The sequence below is a fragment of the Ovis canadensis genome, chromosome 26, assembly GCF_042477335.2.
Source record: "Ovis canadensis isolate MfBH-ARS-UI-01 breed Bighorn chromosome 26, ARS-UI_OviCan_v2, whole genome shotgun sequence".
NCBI classification, from domain to species: Eukaryota; Metazoa; Chordata; class Mammalia; order Artiodactyla; family Bovidae; genus Ovis; species Ovis canadensis.
In genome coordinates, this window is record NC_091270.1 from 47,766,032 (window position 1) to 47,790,831 (window position 24,800).

Here is a 24,800-nt window from a genome sequence, read left to right on the forward strand (position 1 = left end):
TGCTTCCTGTTTCAATTAGTTGTGAGTTCCTGTGCCCAGATATCAGGTGACATATTCATGGCTTAGAGAAGTGCTCTTCACAGAGTCAGCACCCAACAGAACTGGGCCAGGGTGAAGGCTACAGGAACACTTCCGGTCTCACTGTGTGTGGATCCATGCTGATGACCAGGCACCGGGCAGAACTGAGCTTTCAGGCTGAACACTTTGGACAAGTAACAATTAAAAGTATAAGTGACTTTTTTTATATACTAAAAAGTATAAGTGACTTTTAATTATTATTTTAATGTTCTTTAAAATAAAAACAATTATTTTCTGGTGGCAACCTAGAGGGATGGGATGGGACAGAAGGGTAAGAGGGAGGTTCAGGAGGGAGGGGCCATATGTAAACTTATGGCTGATTCATGTTGTTAAATGGCAGGAAGCAGTACAACATTGTAAAGCATACATTTTGTTTGGTTTCTTCATTTCAAGTCAAAGAATAAACTTTGCTACTCTATGTTGGACGGAAGCAAAGTCGCCCAAAGTTAATTTTGATGTAATTGGATGTATTCATGGTTTGCTTCCGATGTGTGCTTTTGGACTAAGAAGTAGATTTCCATCTAAGGGATTCCATTTTTCACACTTAATCCACCAGGAACTTAATTATATGTAGAAAATGAAGCGGATGTCTAATTTTGTGAGTGGTTTGAGGGGCAAATCGAACTGAAAGACATTCTGGTTTGCCTCTTGGTTACCTCCCACGTGACCTTGGGAAATGCATTTCTTTCCCCTAAGCCTCAGCTTTCCTCACTTGCAAAAAGAGAGTAATCTCCCCCAACCTCAGAGTATTCTCATTTAAATCAAATGGTATCCATCACTCCCAGGGGCACAGTGCCTGCTATCAAGTAGGTGCTCAGAAATTCTGGTTCCACATGCTCTTCTAACCACATGAGTTATTTCCTATGACTTAGTTATTTCTTACGTGATAATCTGTTTAATGTTCGTCTTCTGAATGCACTGTGAGATCCATTTGTTTTGTTTTCTGATCTGTCTCCAGAACCATGAGTCCAGCCCACTGCAGGCTCTTTGTAAATATTTGCGGAATTCCTCATCAAGTGTCTCCTCTTCCCATGCCCTAGCTCTCATCTCTGCCAGCTACTGTCTGCCTTGTTAATTAATGGTTACTAAGAACAGTCTTAGGTGTAAGATTGATATAATTTTATTCACAATTTTGGGAGGAATAAATGAAGGCCAGAGTTATAAAGAAACTTTCAAAGTCCCTGACACTGGAAATGCCCCAAATCCAACTATTATTCTCTCACATGAACTATCCATGTTATAGGAATTCACCAAATACTCACTTTATCCATAGGACCCCTTTCATGATTTCGTACTCTGTAGAGTCGTATGTCAATTCAGCTCAGTTCAGGTCAGCCGCTCAGCTGTGTCTGACACTTTCCTACCCCATGGACTGCAGCACACCAGGCTTCCCTGTCCATCACCAACTCCTGGAGCTTGCTCAAACTCATGTCCATTGAGTCAGTGATGCCATCCAACCATTTCATCCTCTGTCGTCCCCTTCTCCTGCCGCCTTCAGTCATTTCCAGCATCAGGATCTTTTCAAATGAGCCAGTTCTTCGCATCAGGTGGCCAAAGTATTAGAGTTTCAGCTTTAGCATCAGTCCTTCCAACGAATATTCAGGACTGATTTTCTTTAGGATGGACTGGTTTGATCTCCTTGCAGTCCAAGGGACTCTCAAGAGTCTTCTCCAACATAGTTCAAAAGCATCAATTCTTCAGCACTCAGCTTTCTTTATAGTCCAACTCTCACATCCATTCATGACTACTGGAAAAACCATGCTGCTGCTACTCCTAAGTCACTTCAGTCATGTCTGACTCTGTGTGACCCCATAGACGGCAGCCCACCAGCTTTGACTAGACAAACCTTTGTTGGCAAAACCTTTTTTGTCTCTGCTTTTTGATATGCTATCCAGGTTGGTCATAGCTTTTCTTCCAAGGAGCAAGTGTCTTTTAATTTCATGGCTGCAGTCACCATCTGCAGTGAATTTGGAGTCCAAAGTCTGTCCCTGTTTCTATTGTTTCCCCATCTATTTGCCATGAAATGATGGGGCTGGATGCCATGGTCTTAGTTTTCTGAATGCTGAGTTTTAAGCCAGCTTTTTCACTCTCTTTTTTCACTTTCATGAAGAGGCTCTTTAGTTCTTCTTTGCTTTCTGCCATAAGGGTGGTGTCATCTGCATATCTGAGGTTACTGATATTTCTCCCAACAATCTTGATTCCAGCTTGTACTTCTTCCAGTCTGGCATTTCTCATAAAGTACTCTGCATATAAGTTAAATAAGCAGAGTAACAATATACAGCCTTGACATACTCCTTTCCCAGTTTGGAACCAGTCTGTTGTTCCATGTCCAGTTCTAACTGTTGCTTCTTGACTGGTGTACAGATTTCTCAGGAGGCAGGTCAGGTGGTCCATATATTAAAATGGATAACCAACAAGGACCTATTGTGTAGCACAGGAAACTCTACTCAATGTTTTGTAATTGCCTGTATGGAGAAAGAATCTGAAAAAGAATGAATATATGTATAACCGAATCAGTTTGTTGTACACCTGAAATTAACACAACATTGTAAAACAACTATGTTCCAGCATAAAATAAAAAAAAGAAAGGTAGAAAAAAACAGTAAGTCAGAACCTATGAGAGAAAGGAATCAGAAAAGAAATATATATGTGTGTGTGTATATATATATATACACATACATGTATGTGTGTGTAAATACACACACACACATATATGTATATAAATATAACTGGAAAAGACATATATATATATAAAAAACTGAATTGCTATGCTGTACCTCGGAAACTTACACAATATTATAAATCAACTACACTTCAAATTTAAAAAAGGAAAGAAAAGGAAGAGACCACAGCTCCCTCTCCGGGGATACCCAGAGAGAAGGTATCTTTCTACAACTCAGGAAGAAAGCTCTCCCCAAGAACCAAATTTCCTGGCACCTTTGACTTCCCAGCCTTCAGGAAGTTAAGAAATAGATATCTGTCGTTAAAAAATATATATATATATATATGTATATAAGTCAGCTTACCTTGCTTGTCTAGTCTTGCTGGGGACTGAGAAGTAAGAACATGTCTTTTCAAGATAGAATTGTGTGTTCATCGTGGCTGGGAAGGTAGAAGGGTGATCCTGGGAAAGTAAGAAAGAAACATGATTGGTTAACCATTTCCCTTCATCCCACAATGGACAGTTACAGGAGTGTCCAGGCCCTGATTGCCACAACAAAACCGGTCAGCTCCCAGTAAGGGGGGAGTGAGTGAAGTGAGTGAAAGTCGCTCAGTCGTGTCCGACTATTTGCGACCCCGGGGACTAAACAGTCAATGGAATTCTCCAGGCCAGAATACTGGATGGATGGCCTTTCCCTTCTCCAAGGGATCTTCCCAACCCAGGCATCGAACCCAGGTCTCCCACATTGCAGATGGATTCTTTACCTCTGAGCCACAAGGGAAGCCCAAGAATACTGGAGTGGGTACCCTGTCCCTTCTCCAGCGGATCTTCCTGATCCAAGAATCGAACCAGAGTCTCTTGCATTGCAGGTGGATTCTTCACCAACTGAGCTATCAGGGAAGCCCCATATAAAGAGTGACTTGGAAATGATGGTGAACACAGGTAGGGAAAAGGCTAAAGAATGACAAATGTTTCTTGTTAAATAGCAGCTTAGGTGCTAGATGGGATCCAGCCTCTCTCTCCAACGTTTATGCAGAGAAAGAAATTTAAAGAACAGAAAGAGAGGGAGGAAGGGGGAGCCAGAGAGAGAGAGGAGAAACACCACCAACCAAGCTACTTGGGCTTGGATTGGCCGCTGCATGACTCATTAGCTTTCCCGAGGAATGATCAAGAGTGTCATTAGGATGCATTAAGCATCGTCTAACAGGGCCTGGGGAGTGCAGGAAGGCTCTCTCGCTCCTGCATAATCGATGCCGATTACTCAAAACTTGCTCCTCTCGGAATATCCTCACCCCATTAGCACCAACCCTTGTCTCTCACATACAGACTTTCACCTCATCCCTTGAGTCTTTCCTCTGGGGATGGAGGAAGTCCCGGGCTTTCCAGAACAACCACCCTGGACTCCTCAACTGCGGAGGGAAGAACGACAGGGCAGCATTAAAGAGCTTCCTCAATGTATTTCTTGTATCAGCTCGTTCCGTGGGGCGCCGGATGTTTGGGTTGGCATCCGTGTCCTTCTCGCTCTGCCTCTGGCCTTTCACCTCGTCTGCTTAAATCCCTCCTACACAGCCATCCCTTTGCCTTCAGGCTGGCTTGGTCCCCTCCACCCCTGCTCCCCCTCCCCGCTCCCCCTTCCCTCCTCCCTATCTCATTTTCTGTCCCTTTAAATGAGGTCACCCTGACTGAATGAAGGACAGGAGGCCCAGAAGAGGTCAGACATTAGCACTGCTATAACTGCGCTGCTACTGAAACTGGGCAAACCCATCCATCACTGGCTCCACCACTCCATTAGGCCTCCCGTGAAATATGCCCTGCTCTGAATCGCATAGCCATATATCTCCCGGTCTAGACACCTTCCTGTTGTGTGAAGATCAATGCCGCACGGTCGTGCATCATGTGTCATCCGGTAGCCCTCACTCTAATAACCGTGCCTCTTCTCTAGTCTGCAGGATAAATTATGGCTCTGAGAAAGTACTATATTATTCAGCAACCTTGGTCACTAATGGATTATTGGGTTTATTGGTTGATAATATGAGCTCCCTTTCTCTCTGGCTTTCTTCCCCCCTCCCCTCCGTTTTTTGGCCGAATCTCGCTTTTATTTATTTATTCCTCTCTATTTCTATTTGATTTGGCCCAGGCGTTGAGTGATGGTTGCTTTAGACTTCTGTCAACATATCCCCTGAATCAAACCCCGAAAAAGGATGATGCTCTGAGATAAGCCCAATCAGAAAGAATTCTCTGTGGTCACCTGTGAAATGATGGACTGAGTCCAGGGACGTTTTGTTTTGGCTTCGGTTTGCTGAGGCTTCCGTGGAGGTGCTTTCTAATCGAAGGGCAGCTTTAGAGAACCAAGTTCAAGTTGGGCACCGGGAGAGGCACGTGTCCCATGAGTCTCAGCGTCACAGCCTCCTTCTGCACGGGCTTTTCTGCGTCTCTGATTACTTCCATTCAGCACTGCAAGATGCTGATAATTGCTATGGTAACACTGACTCTTAGCTTTCCTCTCTGGAAAATGGGTGAGGGGGTGGAACTCAAGTGGACACAAAAGGAGGAAGAAACCAATTAGAGGGAAGAACTCTGAAGGTTTAAGTGTTAATGCTGACCCACATTAACTCTGGGGGAGAAAAGATGGTTTCCAATTAGTAACTTTTGAGAACAATGAAATTTTACACTTAAAATGGTAGGCTTCCCTGGTGACTCAGTGGCCAAGAATCTTTCTGCCTACCAATGCAGGTGGCCTTCCAGCCCTCATCCAGGAAGATCCCACATGTTGCAGAGCAACGAAGCCCACGCGCCCCAGCTATTGGGCCAATGTGACCTTTCATGTTCTGTCCACTCTTTAGATGCTGTGATTTTATGATATATATGGCAAATAGCACTGTTTGAGACACTTTTTAAAAGACATAATTTTCAGCAGTAATCACTGGGAGGGAGATGTGGTTGACCACAGAGGCTCTGAATGCCTTTTCCCCGTGTGTTACTTCATATCTGGGTTCCCAGGGGTAGATGCTTGTTCTGATGCTTAGTCTTTCCATTGTTCTGCTCAACTGTGCTTCTGAACAAGAGCACCAGGGCAGAGTTAGGACCTGGGCAACGCTGGAAAGGGAAGAAGCAGAGGGAGCCAGAGGCTCAGAAAAGATCTTCATCTGATCCTCAAAACATGAACCACGTAGCCATTTCCCCAATTCACTCAAAGCCAAAAGCCACTTGCAAAATTCTCTCTCTGACCTCACATATTTCTCTTGTCCCCTCAGTTCTCAGGCCGAAGAGCCCTGCCCTGGGGCCAGCTAGGGCCTTGCACCACTTCAGAGCCTGAGAATCTGAATGTATCTTATTTATATGTTGATTTTTTTTAATTAATAGACTTATTTTTAAAGCACTTATAGATTTACAGAAAATTTTAGCAAAAAGTACAGAGCAATTCCCATATAGAGAATTCCTATATCCCCTTCCCTTCCCTTAACATAGTTTTCCTTATTATTAACATCTTATATTAGTTTGATACATTTGTTACAACTGATGAGCAAATAGTGATTCATCATTATTAAGTAAAAGACGGTGGCATCTGGCCCCATCACTTCGTGACAAATAGATGGGGAAACGATGGAAACAGTGGCAGACTTTATTTTCTTGGGCTCCAAAATCACTGAGGGCAGTGACTGCAGCCACAAAATTAGAAGATACATGCTCCTTGGAAGAAAAGCTATGACAAACCTAGACAGTGTATTAAAAGGCAGAGACATCACTTTGCTGACAAAGTTCTGTGTAGTCAAAGCTATGATTTTCCTAGTAGTCATGTACAGATGTGAGAGCCGGAACATAAAAAAGGCTGAGCACCAAAGAATTGATGCTTTTGAACTGTGGTGTTAGAGAAGACTCTTAAAAGTCCCTTGGACAGCAAGGAATTCAAACCAGTCAATCCTAAAGGAAATCAACCTTGAATATTCATCATAAGGATTGATGCTGAAGCCGAAGCTTCAATACTTTGGCCGCCTGCTGGAAAGAGTCAACTCATTGGGAAAGAAACCCTGATGCTGGGAAAGATTGAGGGCAGGAGGAGAAGGGGGTGACAGAGGATGAGATGGTTGGATGGCATCACTGACTCAATGGACATGAGTTTGAGCAAGCTCCAGGAGTTGGTGAAGGACAGGGAAGCCTGGTGTGCTGCAGTCCACGGGTCACAGAGTCAGACACGACTGAGTGACTGAAAACCAGCAGCAATTTGTTAACTAAAGTGAGTGGTTCATGTTAAGTTTTACTCTGTTGTACATGCCGTGGTATCTGACAAACGTTATCCACCAGAACAGCATCTTACAAAGTAGCTTCCCAGCCCTGACAACTGTCTGCGCTCCATCTATTTAACCCTCTATCTTTTTCCCCAAGCCCCTGGCAACCATTGATCTTTTTAGTGTCTCTATAGTTTTGCCTTTTCCAGAATGTCTTACAGTTGAAATCATGAAGTATGTAGCCTTTTCAGGTTGGTTTCTTTCATTAGCATTGGTTTTTCCTTCCGGTCTTTTCATAGCTCAGTAGCTTATTTCATCTTCTCACTGAATAGTATTCCACTGTATGAATGAACCACAGCTTATTGATCCATTCAGAATCTTACTGAAGGTCATCTTGGTTGCTCCAAGTTTTTGTCGTTATGAATAAAGGTGCTAAAATCACCCACATGAAGGTTTTTATCTGGATGAAAAATTTCATCTCTTTAGGTAAATACCAAGAATTGTGATTGCTGGATCGTTAAGGGTATGTTCAGTTTCATAAGAAACTTCCAAACTCTTTTCCAAACAAACTGTACATTTTGCTTTTCCACCAGGAACAAATTGGAATTCTTGTTGTTCCACATCCTTGCCAGCATTTGGTGTTGTCAGTGTTTTGGACTTTAACCATTCTGGTACATGTGTAGTGAGATTACATTGTCATTGCAATTTGCAAATCCCGAAAGATATGTTGCGGAGAAGGCAATGGCACCCCACTCCAGTACTCTTGCCTGGAAAATCCCATGGATGTAGGAGCCTGGTGGGCTGCAGTCCATGGGGTCACTGAGGGTCAGACAAGACTGAGAGGCTTCACTTTCACTTTTCACTTTCATGCATTGGAGAAGGAAATGGCAACCCACTCCAGTGTTCTTGCCTGGAGAATCCCAGGGACGGGGGAGCCTGGTGGGCTGCCGTCTATGGGGTCGCACAGAGTAGGACACGACTGAAGCGATTTAGCAGCAGCAGCAGCAAAGATACGTTGAGCATCTTTTCATTTGTTTACTTGCCAATTTTGTCTTTTTACCGTCACGGTCCAGGTTTCTGCCTCTACTAATCAGGCTCCAAGTCTCCCAGTATCCCCAGGAAACTTGCAAATGAAGTTGCCTGGGCAAAGGTGTCCACCCTTCCTAAGAGAGAATGTTTGTGTGGGTAGGGGTGGGGTAGGGAGGGAGAGGGTAAGTACAATGCATGGGGTGCCTAAATGGGGCAAAACACACTTTATGCACTTTATTATGGTTTTCTATTTTAGGGTCACAACCATTCTACTAGATAGATGTGGCGATCCCCATTTTACTAGCAATTAATCTGACATTCACATTAAGTAGCTTGTGTAATTATGGAGTGAGGGTCTAAGCACGGAAGTTGGGTTTCTTACTCATGTTTGTCTTGTTCTTGGTCCATTGGCTTTCCACCGTAACACGTGCTTCTCTGGCAGCGGCAGCCCAGTCAAGGAACACCCTCCCTGTCCTTGATTCCCTTCTCACAACTTCCTCAGGGTACCAGGGGTACCAGTGGAAGGTGGCTGATGCCTCGTACTGAGCCTGCAGTGGGGCGTGTAGGACCCATAGATTCCTTTGCTGCATCAATGAAGAATGGGGCAGGGAGAGGGGCAGGGAAGTAGAACTGCAGCCAGATCTGTGTGAGCTACAAGCAATCTTGCAGTCATTTCTCAGTCTTCCCTGAGCAACCGTCCTCTGGTGCCTGGTCTGAAGGACTCTGTGCTGGTGTGAGGGCGTTAACCAGGAAAGAACATGGCTTTGCCACTAGCTTCCCCTCCCAAGAAAAGCCGATGCTTAGGTGGGCGTCCATGCCTGTCCCCATGGCCCAGCCTTTGAGGCTCAGGACACAGACCCACCATCAGCCCTGAAATCACAGATGCAGAAACATCCCTTTGTCCAAAGGAAAATCAACAGTGAGCATTTCTTTGCATCATCCAGGCATCTCCTCAGGTGAGAAAGGAAGTCTGTAGGGCTTCTGGAAAGGAAGCCAGCCTGCTGGACTGCCCAGGACACCCATTCCCCATGGGGAGATTGCTCTGCCTGCTTTTGCCGCCTCTCCGTGCCTGGCACTAATCTGTTGTTTGTTTGAACTTGACAGTAATGTGTTTACCTAATTAGGAGATGTCAGAGTTCCCCAATTTGTAACCGGGAGTTAGGATTTCCTGATGGCTTCCCAGGTGGCTCAGTAGTAAAGAATCCGCCTGTAATGCAGGAGACGTGGGTTCAATGCCTGGGTTGGGACGATCCCCTGGAGGAGGAAAGGGCAACCCACTCTGGGAAATCCCTTGGACAGAGGAGCCTGGCAGGCTACAGTCCTTAGGGTCGCAAAGAGTCGGACACGACCAAGTGACTGAGCAGGCACACACAGAGAATCAATCACAGGTCTGCCCCCCCGGTGAAAGCAGCTCAGGATATGAGGAGGCTCTGAGACCCTGGGTTCCAGCAGCCCCTTTCATGCCTTCCAGAAGTCTGATCACGCCCTCTGGCCCTTCTGTGCCTTGGCTTCCGCTCCTTTAAAAGACAAGAAAGCAACCGCACCTGACTTCCCCTCCCACCCTCCGTGAAGAACCAAACGCATCATTCTGCTTGCACTTCTCAGAGGTGACAAACAGTGTCAGAGGAAGCCGCTTCCTACAGGGGAGCAATTTCTGTTTACATATGTGATGCCGCCCCCCGCGGAAATGCTGGCTGCCCCGTGGCCCGGCTGGGTGATCCGGAGAGAGAGTCATAGGGTATGGCTTCCACCTTCTGCCAAGAGAACAGATTTGCTGCCTGCTCTGAGGACAAATCCTTTACCAGAGGTAAGTCCTGGCACAGGTTCTCAGATTTTTCTTTTTTTTAAGTGGGGCAGGGTGGTAGGGTAGCTCTAAATCAGAGCCTGAGAAGCAGGGAGGGAACCATGCAAACAAAATCAACCGGATTCCGGGTCTGAGAGTAATGGGCTCCTGTGAAAACTCAATATTCTCCTTTAACCCCTGAAGGATGCAAATGAATGAAATCATGTTCTAGTAAAAGTAGAAGTCGAGGAGGAATCGGCCATAAAATGTCCCTGGTTGTAGGCATCTAGACGTGGAGTAAGTTTGCTGGGTGAAGTTCAGCAAGAGCCAGGGTGAATGAGAGGCTGCCTTTCACACACTCATGCCGCTAGTTAGAAGGTGACCAGAGCTGTCATTTTCCACAATAGGATATGTAGATGACCACAAAAAGAGGTGTGTAGCTACTGGAGGTCTCATAAGATAACCTGGGGATTTCTCAGCCACCGCGGTCTCCAGCAGAGAGCCCTCCAGGCTTTGGCAGCCAGAAACCTGCAATCAGCTGCGGGCTGTATCTCTCCCTCCAAGACACAGCCTCAACCAACCTCGGAAGCCCCTGCACAGATAGTAGCCCCCTTGCAAGACACAGTGGAATGGTCCTTAAGGTCCCCCCAGGTCTGCCCTGGTGGCTCAGTGGTAAAGAATCCGCCTGCCAGTGCAGGAGACACAGGTTTGATCCCTGGGTTGGGAAGATCCCTTGGAGAAGGAAGTGGCAACCCACTCCAGTATTCTTGCCTGGGAAATCCCATGGACAGAGGAAAAAGGGCAGGCTACAGTCCTTGGGGTCTCAAAAAGAGTCAGACATGACTTAGCAACTAAACAACAATGTCCTGTCAAGAACATGTGTCTTCCCTCTTCATCCATCCCTGAACTCCCCTGCTCAGGTGCATCAGTGACCAAACTGACCTTGGGAAAATATACATGAGGTTTTAGGGAACCAAGGGCCTGACCAGAGAGGGTGAGTTTATAACTACGTTTCCTACTGCTCAGGAATGAGCTAGACCGACTGACTTAGGACCATGCCTTGTTGTTCTTCAGTCGCTCAGTTGTGTCTGACCCTGTGTGACCCCATGGACTGCAGCACGGCAGGCTTCCCTGTCCCTCACTATCTCCCAGAGTTTGCTCAAACTCATGTCCATTGTACCAGAAAAGTACAGACCTGATGAGAATGATCTGGAACACGGGGAGATGGAAATGAGGAGATAACGTCCGACCAGAAGGTATGTGTTTTTATTAATATCTCCAAAAAATAAAAAAGAGAGAAGCAAATGCATGTCCAGAATGGGGCTCTTACTTTCAACCTGACAGGCTGTCCTTCTCACCTTGACCATGGGGTCCACCCAGCTCACCGTGGTCCACAGAGTGGGCGGCTTGACACGTAAGAGGTACAGACGCCATGTTGGAAAAGGAAGAAAAATAACCCAGGTCTGCGCCTCTAACCTCCACACAGAGCACGTTTTGGGGGCCCGGCACATCGATGTCAGGAAGCCTGAGGTGTACTCGTCACTGTGCGTGCCCATTCAGAACCTGGTTCCAAACGGTCCGGGCTTCATTCTGGGTCAGAAAATTCTCCCTTTAATTGAACATCTTCCTCTCCTACAAATTCTTGCACCAGAAGATATTTCTATGTTGGTATTTCTAGTATTTCGGCCCAAGGAAGGGAGTCAGGTGGCCACAAGAGTAAAGGATGGCTTGACTTTTTATCTCCCTGCAATTTGGTGTGATCATTTGCCAAGTTACCCTCAGCACCCTAGGACTAAATAAATATATAGAATTAAATCATATCTGGATAAATCCTAAGCCTAGAATACTCAGACAGATTATTTTAAAAGACCTGTTCCAGAAAGGAACAGAATAGTAAATACAGGTATTTCAAGAAAACTATCATGGCAACCTGGCAGCCGGAGGTCATACAATGAACCTGGAATCTAATCTTGAAGGGCAGTTGCCTCAGAGCAGTATGTTTTACAACCAAACATTCTTGTCATCCCTTCTGTCCCCAAGATAGACAGACGTGTGATATTCTGGAAAGCGCAGAATTCTGGAAGCCTTGGACAAAGCTGACCTGGATCCTAATGTTGAATCTGGTATTTACTAATTGTGTTGCCTTGGGCAAGATCCTTGAAGATCTTCAACTTCCACTGTTATGAAACCAGAATAATAATGTCTACAATTAAGCTGTAAATGCTAAAGAAATGATTGCTGTTAGGATGAGAATAATAATTATCACTACATCGATGCATCATTGTTAATGATAAGACATCCTTTCAAATTAGAGGAAAGGAGGACCACAACAGAGATCTTAAGGAAACAGAAGATAGAATCTGGTCTCTGAATTTGGACTTGCCCCAGGGCATTCTGATGTCTTGGAAAGAAGTCTCCGAATTGGAGGAAAGAAGCCTGCATAAAGAATGCTAACAAACAGGACTAAAATTTCAAAATTTACACATGTTAGACCAACAAATGCAAAAAGACATAGAAATACTGAGGAGATCCCTTAGTCGATGCTGCCAAAAATGCTATTATGTATTCACCCAACTGGAGTTCCTTCTAACAAACGGCCACGGAGCATATGGCTACCTTGGGCATTTTTTCATTATCGCCGAGTGTGTCTGCAGTCCCATGTCGCTAAACTCCATCTGTATCTCTGTCAATGGAAGAAATTTCCATCAGGAAATATCAGCAGGAATCAGGGGAAAGACCTTTCCAATTTACCAAGATCAAAGGAAGTAACGGCAGGGTTCCCCTCCATCCGCCTTCCTTTTTCCCCAACTCCAGCCAAAAAAATGTCTTATTTTCTTGCCCAAAGATTATCCCATCAGCCTCCACTGTGTGCTCAGGGGAAGCCCCTGGGTGGTCCCCGGGCTTGTGGTGCTGCCCATGATGAACAAGTCTGTATTCTGGGTCACGGGAGCCCTTCCACTCCCTCACTGGACGGTAATAAGGGAAGAACAAGGGAGGAAGGGTCTCTGCCTCCTGTGAGCACTGCTCCGAGGGGTCATGAGAAGGAACAGCCCTGGGTATCTTGTTGATGCGGCCTGGTCTCTTGAACCTTTCCATCCTACACAGCATCCATGAGGAACAAGAGTGAGGTCATTTAAAAAAAATTTTTTTTTTTAATTTGGCTGCCTCAGGCTAGTTCCAGCACTCAGGTTCTTTTCCTAGCAGTGCGCAGGACTCCCTAGTTGTGGCACATGGTCTCAGAGGTTGCAACAAGCGGGCTTAGTTGCTCTGAGGCTTGTGAGATCTTAGTTCCCCGACCAGGGATTGAACCTGCGTGCCCTGCAGGTGGTTTCTTTACCACTGGACCAGCAGGGAGTTCCCCTGGGGCAGGTTTTGACTTTCAGGCAGTGATGCATGTACCTTGGTGGGCAGGTGGGTGGGTGGGGAGGGAAGCCTGTTCCCATGGTTGGACGTGGGGACAAGAGAAAGACAAAATGCCACTCTCGGACCTTCCGCTGTGTGCTTTGCAGTCTGACCATTGAGATTTCCGTTTCATGCTGAACAGTATGAGCCGTGCTCTCACGCACCATCCGCTCATATTTTTAACTATAGACTTAACCCACCGTCATGTCAATGAACTAGCTGGAAGTTAAGTATTGAATATGTGCTACTTTTAGAAAATAGAATCAGGATGTGGAACCGCCTCTCTCCCTGCCCCCCTCAGTCTCTAAACACTGAACAGGGGGAGAGAGAAGGCACAGACCAAATGGATTATCTATTGACTTTTCCGGAGATGGTTTCCTTGTATTCACATATGTCAATTTATATGACATACTTATTTTTAAATGAACTTACATGCACAGTGATGTGAAGGATCTACTTGAGACCTCAGTGAACCATCTCAGCACTATTGCTCTCCGTCTACCTGAGAAAAAGGCTGTGGAAACATTGTCACCATTTCAGCCATCCCATTAACAACACAGGCTTCATTTAGGTGGTATTTGCCAAGAGAGTCTCACTGATTAAAAAACCTCCAACCAATTATCTTTGACTTCATAGAGCCCGTAAGTAAGTGAAAACCAATTGCAATTCTCTCTGAGAAAGCTACAACGGAAAGAAAGATATTCAGCATGGATTTTGCAAGCTTGTCTATCTGAAAACCATGGCACCCCAAGACAAAGTTATCTCATCAGTGTCAGAGTACACAATCCATATGCCTCGACCAGCAAAGGACATCATAGGCCTAAGTCCTCACCATGGGCCTCCAGTCCATAACTCAGGCTAGAGGACAAGGGGGCCATCCAGACACCTGAGACCCAGCCTCTATTTTCACCCCAGCCTTGATTAACTTCCTTCTCACAGACCATCAGAAATTGCTATCATAACTACATTTCTTTGCTCTTCTACAAGACACTATATTCTCTCCTCCAGTTGGATATCTGGAGGTACAAAGTGAAACACTGACTGATTTCTGTCCTGACCCCAAGCCTCTCCTGTCTTTTTCCCCAGTCCCTATATCACTTTGCCAGAATAACATGAAATGGCTACCAAAATCTGGTCTGTTTATCTACGCAACTCTCTATTTATATATTTGCATTATCAATATGATGATAGATACATAAGCATCTCATTTTAATCTGACCACCTCCTGCTCCCCATTTAAGGTCCAGCTCTCATTCTGGAAATAAATTCTCCTTCCTCTAAACAATCCCAGGACCTTCTGCCTTCAGCATTTGATATGTAAACCCCTTTCCGTCTTAATTTACAATCACTTATTTCTATTGGTTGAATATACCATTTCTTAAGGATTAAATTGATCACTGTTCCTTGTCTTTCCACAGCACCTTTTTGTTTAACATCTAGAAGGTACCCACTAATTGTTGATTAAGTAATGAATGAATAAACAGCTTTTAATTAGACAAAATAAACACAGGGTATCATTTATAATAGAGAAAAACCTATGTTCCATTCCTACAAATGGATGGAAGATAAGGATATGATAGTGTGAACTTGGCCTGGCCGTGCACAGAAAAACAAATGCAAGGAGCTCAAAGAGAACAGACTGCAAAATTCCAAGCTCTGTTCTCTCTACCGCCTCCCCATCTCCTGAAATTACTTCTTGCCACAATGATATAGGACTCACGCCGCTCTCTGGGATACCCCATCCATCTTCAGGAGCCCATAGTCACAGGAAAAAGGGAAAAGGAGAAAAAAAAAAAACCTAAGCACGATTCACCATTGGTTTTGATCCCCAGCCAAGGCCTTCCACCCGCAGAAATCTCCCAACTATCACATTTCTACTGCTCTGGCCGATAACGAAGATAATTGTTCCATCCACTTTGTCAAAGCTGAAATGAAAAGAGGGCAAAGCAAAATGATGCCATCGTAAATCACAGGGCTGAGACAACCAAAGAGGGACAAGATAGCAACTTCATTAAGGGTTATGTATGGTGCCATTAAGTTGGCGGGGGGTCACCTTTCGTGTCAGGCCTGGCCTCTGTGATGCATTGCCAGCTCTTCTTTCCAATAAAATTAAACGGAGATGTAAAACTGATTAGGGCCATGTTTGCTCCAGCCCGTGGCAAAGGGAATAGCACAGGGGCTCACTGACGGAAGATTGCCCCTGATGCATAATGACAGCGATTCCTCTTCCTGGTCATTTCATTGCTTGACCTTGCCCATTAAAAGAAGCCCGGCTGCGTGGGAGGAAGAGCCCCTTCATCTCCCGTCACTCCATGACCCCATGGCAGCCCCTGTCCCCTGACCACTGGGCCTCATACTAACGACAAGACCAGAAATGCTGCCAGCTGGGGTTGGGGGAGGGGTGGCTGGTTCCTGTGGATATGCATTGTGGACCACGATGTTGATCCACGGGAACCACGTTAGCATTTCCGTAAACAGCTCAACTCCCAGCGGGCTGCAGATAATTCTGCCCTCCACTCTCTTTCAGACACTGACACGCTGAAAGTTAGGGGCTGGCCTGCTCCGTCTGAGCCTCACACTCACAGTCCAGGGTTTCTCTGTGTCATCTCAGACCTTGCTGAGGTGTGGAAGCTGCATAAGAGGGACTGAATTTATCCTTACAATCCCAAATTACGCCCTTCAGCGCTTTCTGAACTCTACAATTTGGGCAGTTTCCACAGAACCAAACTCTCCCCATTGTTTAGTCAACAAATAATTATTTGGGATCTTGTTGTTGTTGTAGTCACTAAGTTGTGTCCGACTCTTTGTGACCCCATGGACTGTAGCCTGCCAGGCTCCTCTGTCCATGGGAATCCAGGCAAGAATACTGGAGAGGGTTGCTATTTCCTTCTCCAGGGCATCTTCCCGACCCAGGGATCGAACCTGTGTCCCCTACATTGGCAGGCACATTCTTTACCCCTGAGCCACCCAGGAAGCCCATTAGGGTCTTTTGGGCCCCGAACACTGTGCCAGACATCAAGATCAAGTGGTGAGACATGCATTCACGCTCCTGCCGTCACACAGCTCACGGTCAAGTTAAACTTTCCACCGAAATAATATCAACAACTCTGATGAAAGGTTTACCATAAGCCAAGCATTGTTCTAGGAATCTACCTGTATTAAACTCATTTAATATTCACAACCATAGAGGATGATTTTTATTCTTATCATCATTTTACAAAGAAGGAAACAGGGGAAGATAGAGGCTAAGTAACTTGTCCTGAGAAGCATGTGAGGTACGTGGTGGAACCAGGATTTCAGGTGCTGTGACCTGAAGCCAAGAACTAAACCTGAAGGAAAATGCTTCATTAATAGTTTCTATGTCTTCTCTGTCTTCTCCCGACCCCCATGAATTTGCTGATACATTTTATATCACCTTCAAGAAGAAAGAGTATGTTTTTAGCAAATGGAATTCCAAGCTACTTCTCCATTTTCCTATAGCTTAGGTTTGCCAACAGATAAATGCCATTTATATTTATCCCAGTGTGGCAGCCCATGGGGTCACAAAGAGCTGGAGACGACTTAGCGACTAAATAACAACACATCCCAGTTAATAAACATTTTATGCCACAGGATGTCAGGTCCTATAGCATTTTTTGCCTTTAATTCACTTGATGTCTGAAGTTGATATTTTATGGTATATAGATATATGGGAAAATGGGTAATGCTTATTTATCCATCCTCAAGCTTTATATCCTGATCTGCTGCTGGCCAAAATGATGGCAAATAGTCATGAAAAAACACAGACAAACAGGGCATCAGGAAATAGCTTCGGCCGTGGCTGTGGTCTTCTCGGTGTTACTGGCTCTTCCTCCTTTTCTCAGCCTAACAGTGGGGAGCAGAGGACAGGACCAGTGATTCTCCGGCCACTGTCTTCAGGAATCACAGCTGTGACGGGCGCACGTCGACAGCACCTCATTTCCACATTCGCTAGTATGCATATGACCTCACCGTCACAGCCACCTCACCCAGCAGTGAAGAGAGATCCACCCATTCCAGACTCATCAGAATTTTGCGGCCTCAATGTCTGTCTGTCTGTCTTTGTCCCACCACTTTCTCGGCCCTGAGGGAATCCAGGGATTTCAGCTGCCCTGAGTGCAAGGATTGTGAACAATCAACAGCAGGCCCTCTGCCAACAAAGTGACCAGGCCAGAAAAGGACTAAGTTAAGCCAGACCGTCTCCACTTACGGCATCTAAACGTGACCCCGTGTCCAGGGGGAAGAGTCAAAGGCTTTGGATAAATGAAGACAGGGACTCTGCCCATTTCCCACTTGATGAGTCACGTGATGTGGAAAGAGAAGTCCCAGCAGCCCACCCAGCCGCCCACCCTGCAGACCAGAGGCAAACCCGGAGCAAGCCTGCCCCCGTTGCAGTATCACAGCTTCCTGCCCCTCCCGCTGGCTTGTCCACCCAGGCCCTAGACCCTGAGCTCTCCTGCGAATGGCCAGAGGGTCATTTCCCACACCGGAAGGTCCTGACACCTTTTCTTTGCCTCAAGGGCTCTAGTAAGTAATTTTTCATTTATACGGCACATTACAGCTTTCACAGAATTTCAGTCAGACTGCGACCGTGCAGCCTGTGAGGTGGATTCCAGACGAGGAAAGCCAGGCTCGGAGATGTGCTCGAGGGCACTCGGCACTTCAGTCACAGAGCTGGCCTGGAGAGATGGGCGGTCTGCTTCCGCAGGAAGAGAATTTGCACCCCTGCCTGGCAGAGGAGGCAAGTTTCCCTTGAGCCCAGTCTGCATAGCACCCTCCAGTCACACCAGCACCCCTGGACACCAGGACTGCTTCCCGGAAATGGCCAAGGAAGCAGACAGGGGCCTCCACCTCCTAGCCTGCCCCACACCCACCTCTAATGACCTCAGGTCCCTGGGACATGACCTTCCCTCCCTCTGCCCGGGCTGGCAGCACCCATGTGGGGCTGGATGCGGAGGTAGCCCCGGCTAGCAAAGCTCATGGCCAGAGCAGCTATGAGCCAGGCATCTGCACTGCCTCTTAGAAGAAGTAAGATCAGCAGGAAATGGTCATTATGAGCATCTTCATGAAAGACGTGTTAGTGATCCTTCCCCTCCATCTGCCCTGCAGAAAACACATGGGGTTTGGGTCACTCCCTTACGACTCCTGGAGCAGAGATGCTCAAAGTAGGGGATGTCTCAGCCTCCTCCCCTTCCTGCTTCTTATCCCTGTTCAGTTCAGTTCAGTCGCTCAGTCGTGTCTGACTCTTTGCGAACCCATGGACTGCAGCACACCAGGCCTCCCTGTCCATCATCAACTTACGGAGTTTACTCAAACTCATGTCCATTGAGTCGGTGATCCCATCCAAGCATCTCATCCTCTGACATCCCCCTTCTCCTCCTGCTTTCAATCTTTCCCAGCATCAGGGTCTTTTCCAATGAGTGGTTTCTTCCCATCAGGTGGCCAAAGTATTAGAATTTCAGCTTCAGCATCAGTCCTTCCATTGAATATTCAGGACTGATTTCCTTTAGGATGGACTGGTTGGATCTCCTTGCTGTCCAAGGGACTCTCAAGAGTCCTCCAACACCACAGTGCAAAAGCATCAGTTCTTCAGTGCTCAGCTTTCCCTTTCTTATGCCTGTACTCTGGTCTAATTCAAAATTATGTGAACAAGGGTGGCCTTATGTTTAAAAAAATAAAGTCTCGGAAAGAAAATACCTAAAATTGGAGTACCCATCCAAGCAAAAACAGATGGGTGCCTCATGGTAAGCAACGCTTTCAAGGAAGACAAACTTTTATGATTCAGTCACCAAACATCAGCTTTCACTCTCTGTGATGAACTAGGCTGGAGGAAACATAAAGGACAGGATGCTTCCACTGCTCTTAGAAAGGCCTCCCTGGGGTCCCTGGAAACTGCCAGGAGGGGGTCCCTGGAAACTGCCAGGATAGAGTCCTTGTGCCTCAGTCCAGAGCAGCCCCCCACTGGGTGCCTAACTAGGGGTGCAGGGTCAGGGAGGTGGTGCTGGAGCAAAGAGAATGCAGGAAAATGCTGGAATCGCTCCCAGGCCCTTCTCACTCATGTCCCCTGAGGCAACAGGACGGCAAATCCCTGGAAGCTGCTGGAGACTGCCTTTTCCTCTGTCCTTATTTAATTTGCCTAAAGGATTATGGCCCACGAGGCCCCAAAGCCGTACGTGACCCAGGGTGTCGCATGGCCCAGCTGTCTGCTGCCCACCCATCACCTCCCGTCCCCTGCTGTTTCTGCCCAGCCCTTGGCCTTGTTCGGGAGTTTCAGACGATGTTCTGAGCTGTCCTTGGAGTCCACTGAGGCACATCAGCTCCCACTGTCGGGCTGTGAGGCGACCGAACCGGAAGCCTTGAGCCTTCCAGCAGCCCCACCCCACTCCCCACTCCGCCCAGGCAGAGCAGCCCCATTCTTTTCCATCGGTCGTCCTGGGTGAGCTGGGGGTTGTGTTTGGAGAAGGGATCTTCCCGGGTAAAACAGAAGCCACTTTCGAGAACCCCTGAGGAGGTTATCCGAGGTACTTTCCAGCTTGGATATTTTGTGAAGGATGATTTTTCTTTGATGAAAAGAATTCTTGAAGAGTTTACCCTCACTTTGATCCCAGGGAGATTCTCCCCAGACGTCCCTCACCTCCTTCCTGGGGGTGTAGTTCAAGGAAAATAGCCAAGCCCCTTGTCTCCTAGACCCAGGTCACTATTGACCCACCCAACCAGCGGTCGATGGAGTAACTATTGGGTGCCAAGCTGGTTGCCAGCTATGAGTCAGCGTCCTCTCAAGAATCAGGTTTTCTGGAAATTCCCCACTGCCTGCTGTTTAACACCACAGGGCTTTGGGTCAGACTGACCTAGGCTCCAGACATAAGTCATCATCTGTGCATCCACAGGAGGTGGCCGGGTCTTTCTGAATCCCTGTCCTTGTCTGTAAAAATAAGGTCGTAAAGATCAAATAATGACGTTGCTAAAATTATACAGTGTAGCCAGTGTGAAAACACTTAACACATGGTCAGCACTCCAAAAATGTCAGTGATGTTTCCTTTTGGTTTAAATCCGTCTCAGCTGAACTAGTTCAGCTCCCTGTAAACTGCTCTAACTGCAATATAACCCATTCACTCCATCGTCTACCTTGAACCAAGGGATTTTGCTTCAGCCTCTGGATTCTTATTCATGCCTCCAGGTAAAATTCAAAGGCCATCTGCCTTCTTGTGTGTGTGCGCATGCTCAGCCATATCTGACTCTTTGTGACCCCATAGACTGTAGCCTGCCAGGCTCTTCTATCCATGGATTTCCCAGGCAAGAATACTGGAGCAGGTTGCCATTTCCTCCTCCAGGGGATCTTCCAGACTCAGAGATCAGACCTGTGTCTCTTGCATCTCCTGCATTGGCAGGGGGATTCTTTACCACTGTGCCACCTGCGAAGATTCATCTCCTCAGTTAAGGCTTTCTTAATTCTCAGACACAAAAGGAAGCTGGTGATAGGTAGGGAAGCCTGGTGTGCTGCAGACCATGGGATCACAGAGTCGACACAACTGAGTGACTGAAATGAACTGAAGTGAAAAGGAAGCTTCCAAATCCCCAGGGCATACTTCTGTTCTTTCTGTTGTAGCATTTAATGCATTGTATTCATTCATGGTTTCAGGGAATATTTGTTGAGTGACTGCTGTATGCCAACCCTGTTCTAGGCCTCATGGAAGACACCAGTGATGTGCAGACAAGTGCTTGTCTGTGACGTTCTCTGATCCTCCCAGCCCCATCCCTCCGCACCCCCACCAATGAAGAATCTGGGAAGGCAGGATCCCACAACATTACTGGCCTAGCTAAGTGGCCTCACCCCTGAACAAGGTGAGTTTTCTCAAAGACTGGGCAAGAGGCAATTCTGGTAGCTGCGCCTATGGTCATGAAATGGACAAGAGCAGGTTTACTAGAATCTTCTTTAAACTGTGGGCTGGGAACCCACAAGAGGCTGGCGAAACCTGGGGTCAGCTCTCCCCATCTGTCTATCGCATCAGCCCAGGCCTCAGCTCTTTATCACCTGCATCTGCAACTGGCAACCATGGCAAAAGGAAGGAGCAGAGGAGACACAGGTGGACTGTAGGAGTGAATGAAGCGTGCAAATCTGAAACTTCACTGAACGGCTAGTGGCCCACGGAGACGCACGGGAACCCTAAGAAGACGTCAGGGACCCACAGCTGGGCCAAAGGGCCTTCCGACCACTGGGCTCAGCCCTTGGACGAGTCCCAGGGGTGCTGGAAACGAGAAGATGTTAGCAAGGATTTCTGTTGCAGCTCAAGCCCCTGCGCTTGTCACCTTTGGAGAAGACGTCACGGAAGGCAGCCCTGCCGTGGGGAACAGAAGTGGGGATGGAGCCCAGAGCTCTGGACACGGCTCCCTCCTCGACCAGTCACGGCCAAGCCAGGGACAAGATAGAAGGGAATGCGAATGCGAATGCTGAGTGGCTAAAGGTTAAAATCCCTGAATCGCTGGGACAGCGTCGGCACTGTAGGGAGCTGCGGTTAAAGGCCACGGAGTGGAGACAGTGTCCACGAGAAGCTCGAGGCTGAACAGGCCCCAGGTCAAAGGCCGGCTCCTTTGGAGCACTGCAGTCGAAAGGGAGGGCTTGTGTGTGTGTGTGTGTGTGTGTGTGTCTGCGTGTGTGTGTTGTGTGTGTTGCCTGTTTATGTGTGCTTGTTTGTAGATTAGCTTGTGTGTGTGTGTGTGTATATATGTCTGTCTGTATATGTTAGTGTATACGTGCATGTGTGTCTGTGTGTTTGCATGTGTGTATATGTGTTTGTGTGTATATTTGTGCTTGTTTGTTAATGCATGTGTGTCTGTGTGTTTGCATGAGTTTGTGTGTGTGTGCGCGCGTTGTGTATGTTAGTGTGTGTGTCTGTGTGTTTGCATGTGTGTATATGTGTTTGTGTGTGTGTATTTGTGCTTGTGTTTGTTAATGTGTGTGTGTCTGTGTGTGTGCATAAGAGTTTGTGTGTATGTGTGCGTACTTACACATCCGTGAAGTCAGGTAGCATTGTTTCAGGCCGCTTCTGTTTCCAGCGTCTTCCATACTTTTTTATTATTGTCATTATTGGAGTATTATTGCTTTACAATGTTTTGTTAGGTTCTGCAGTACAACAACATGAATCAGCCGTAAGTATACCTATACTCTCCCTCTTGAGCCTCCTCCCAACCCTCTAGGTCCTCACTGGGCACCAAGCTGTGCCATACAGCAGCTTCCAACCAGCCATCTGTTTCACTCATGGTAGTATGTCTATGTCAATGCTACTTTTCCAGTTCATCCCAGCCTCCCCTTCCCTGCTGTGTCCACAAGCCTGTTCTTTATGCTTGCATCTCTATTCCTGCCTCACAAATAGGTTCATCTGTACCCATTTTTTTAGATTCTATACATATGCATTAATATATGATATTTGTTTTTATCTTTCTGTCCAGTGTCCTTTTTTTAGCTGAGTAACACCTGACAGTAAGTTAGGGAAAGCCAAGAAGAGGCAGAGGCATGGGTACAATGTTGCCATGGAGGCTTGAAGAAAAGCAAACCCAGAAGAGGGTGGGCAGATCAGCTTGGCCCATTAGAGACTTCTTGGAAAAGCAGCCATCAGTGTGACATTTGAGAACTGCTGTGATTGAGAAGAGTCACGGGTGCAAAGAGCTCTTACCCACAGTTTCTAGAGAGAAGTGCTGCTCAACAGGAGATTCCACCCAAACTCTAAAGTCAAAGAGGATTATCGTGACACTTCCCACCTGGCATAGTGCTGAGTACAGAGTTCCTTCTTCACACAGACCAGATAGATGAATGGATGAGTGGATGGATGGGAGGGTGAATAAATGAATGGGTGGATGGATGGGTAGATAGATGGATGGATGGGTGAATGGATGGGTGGATGCATGAATGGATAGATGAATGGATAGGTAGATGGATGGGTAGATGGGTAGATGGGTAGATGGGTGGATGGATGAATGGGTGGATGGATGGATGGAAGGATGTGTGGATGGATGGAAGGATGTGTGGATGGATGAATGGATGGGTGGATGGATGTGTGGATGGATGAATGGATAGGTGGATAGGTGGATGGATGGATGGATAGATGGATGGATAGGTGGATGGATGAACGTGTGAATGGATGGATGGAAGGATGTGTGGATGGATGAATGGGTGGATGGATGGATGCATGAATGGATAGGTAGATGGATGGATGAATAGATAAATGGGTGGATAGATGGATGGATGGATGGATGGATTGGATCAAGGGAAGATATTTCAGGGAAAAAAAAAAAAACCTTAGGACCGTGTAGGGAGTGGAGAAAGGAAGAGGAAGGGCACTGAGCGCCGAAGTCAAAGAGATGGCTCATCATGGCCACTTTCTCATCTACTGCACCCCTGAAGCACGCTGAGCCCTAAGACAGGCCTGCTTCCGGGGCCAGAGGATCCACCGTGGGTGGACTGACGACACGTACACAAAGGGTGGTGGACAAGAAACAGGGGCAGCTCAGGTAAAGCCCTGGCAATGGGACGCCAGGAAGGGATAGCCCAGAACAGAAGAGGAAGAGTCCCCCCGTCACGAGAGTGCTTCACTCCAGACTCTGGCAGCAGGGCGAGGATGTGCAAGGCAGCCAGCCACCCACTCAACGGTCAGCGAAAAACCACCTCTGCTGGGGCTGCAGGAGAGGGGTCACCCCGGCTCCACCAGCCACCTCTCCCTCCCCTCCCCTTGCCTGCCCGCCCCACCCAGGCACTGATCTCGGAAGGATTCCTCTTCATGTCTTTATACGGACGAGTTAATGTAAATGCTTTTCAACATAAGCATGTTTTTCTGCTCCTTCTCCCTGACCTTGGCATTTTCCTTCTCCATCCCAGGCTCAGTGCTGTCCTGTGGCCAGGTTCGCCTCTCATTTGTCAATGTTTTTATTGAATTTTCAAATGCCAGTAGTACACATAAATCAATGGCTTTCTTCTCCCTACTGGCATATCCCTGCCACATGTGGTCATTCATTTTTTTAATAAGTCCTCCTCTCCTTTCCCCCATTTATAAAAATGCATCGTGTTCCCCCACCACCGTCCATCACTTGGTGAGCTCGGCTATTTGTTGCCCCTGAGTGCTTATTCATCAACGTTTTCAAAAGCAAAATCACTCTTCGCCTCCCGCTCTTATTGTGCCATCAATCTTGACCAGGGGATCAATAAACTTCGCTTTTGCAATTTTTCCCCCACCCTCCTGAGCGGACTCTCTCCAAAGTGCAGTCTTTTTATTTACATTTTTAACTGATCGTCAGCAAGGCGGGTGGGGGGGTTGGTACGGCGGTGTCAGGAGGCGAAGGGCTTTCATTTGCTCCCGAAGCAGCAATAACCATCCATGCATTGGTCATTTAACACGGTAACCCAGAGAAATTGATACTCGACTCTTCCCTGCCCGGGGTCCACCCGCATAAATCACTGCTTGAGGAAACAAAAGCCCTGCCCCTGTGTCTGGCTGGCAGGCAAGCAGGCAGGCAAGAAAAGAGGCGGAGTGACTCACCCACTCAAGTCTCCTTGGAGAGGAGGCACGCTGGTGTCCAGGGATTTTTCTGGCATTGTTTTATATTAGTTAAG

At 47.0% G+C, this 24,800-nt stretch overlaps 1 long non-coding RNA gene across 2 annotated transcripts; it reads right to left on the reverse strand.

The window, feature by feature from the left end:
- Positions 1 to 1,188: 1,188 nt before the first annotated feature.
- On the reverse strand, positions 1,189 to 24,800 carry LOC138430825 (uncharacterized). Of its 2 annotated transcripts, none has more exons than XR_011253396.1 (3): positions 24,727 to 24,800; positions 3,105 to 3,202; positions 1,189 to 2,560 (listed from the first exon to the last, which is right to left on the reverse strand). It is a non-coding gene; the product is annotated as an uncharacterized lncRNA (long non-coding RNA). The 2 variants fall into 2 exon arrangements; XR_011253395.1 differs by lacking the exon at positions 24,727 to 24,800 and adding an exon at positions 4,989 to 5,259.